Genomic DNA, 745 nt, shown 5'->3' with positions numbered 1-745 from the left:
GCGCAAGCCGCCTGGCCCCCCGGCACCCCCCTGCACCACCGCCGCCCAGCCGCCCTGCCATCTTCCTAGCGCGGTGCGCTTTCTTCTCCGAGCGATTCATTTCGTGGGGAGGTCTGGGGATTTTTTTTTTTTTTAATTACTGTCGATTTTTTTAAGCAGCCTCCCTTTGGACACGGACTCAAGGCACCGAAAAGAAATTGGGCATAAACCACTATTTGTCGCACCACACCCATCGCTCCCCCCCCCTCCCCCGAGAAAGCCTTATCGGGCATTTAAATTTCACGGAATAGCCTTCAGTCCATTTTGTGCCTCGAATCCGCTCCTAGGCGGTCTCTCTCTCGAGGAATCGAGCTCCTCGCAGCGATACTCCTAAAATGTGCCCGGGGAGGCGGCTCCCACTCTGCTCCTCTCTCCCCCACTCTGTCCGATTCAAACGTACATCTCCTTTCCCCACATCCGAGACACCACGGCGGGGGGGGAAATGATAAAAAATGCAAAGCTCGCGGGGTCTGCCATGTAAATGGCATAAGTGAGATATGCCGCTTCTTACCTTTTTATGTTTTTCCTCTCTCCCACTCTGTGTATTTGTGTGCTGGGGTGTCACAAAGAGAGTCCCGGGTAGCCCAGAGCCCGCTCGGCTTGGTCTGAGTGCTGTGGCTCTCCCCTGCTCGCTCGCCGGGACTGGAGTGACTAGTGCCTGCTGGAGCAATGCCGCATGTACCCCCGCTTACGTCCCTCCCACACC

General features: G+C 56.5%; 1 protein-coding gene across 1 annotated transcript in view; it reads right to left on the bottom strand.

The window, feature by feature from the left end:
* BASP1 (brain abundant membrane attached signal protein 1) overlaps positions 1-707 on the bottom strand; it is a 52,108-nt gene extending 51,401 nt beyond the window's left edge. The window contains exon 1 of the mRNA XM_009288044.2: positions 551-707. The gene's annotated coding sequence lies outside the window, so the exon portion shown is untranslated. The remainder of the gene's footprint in view (positions 1-550) is intronic.
* Between the last annotated feature and the right edge of the window lie 38 nt (positions 708-745).

Source organism: Aptenodytes forsteri, unplaced genomic scaffold, assembly GCF_000699145.1.
Source record: "Aptenodytes forsteri isolate BGI_AS27 unplaced genomic scaffold, ASM69914v1 Scaffold27, whole genome shotgun sequence".
Lineage (NCBI taxonomy): Eukaryota > Metazoa > Chordata > Aves > Sphenisciformes > Spheniscidae > Aptenodytes > Aptenodytes forsteri.
Note: the sequence above shows the minus strand (reverse complement) of the source record. Positions and strands in the feature narration are given on the sequence as shown.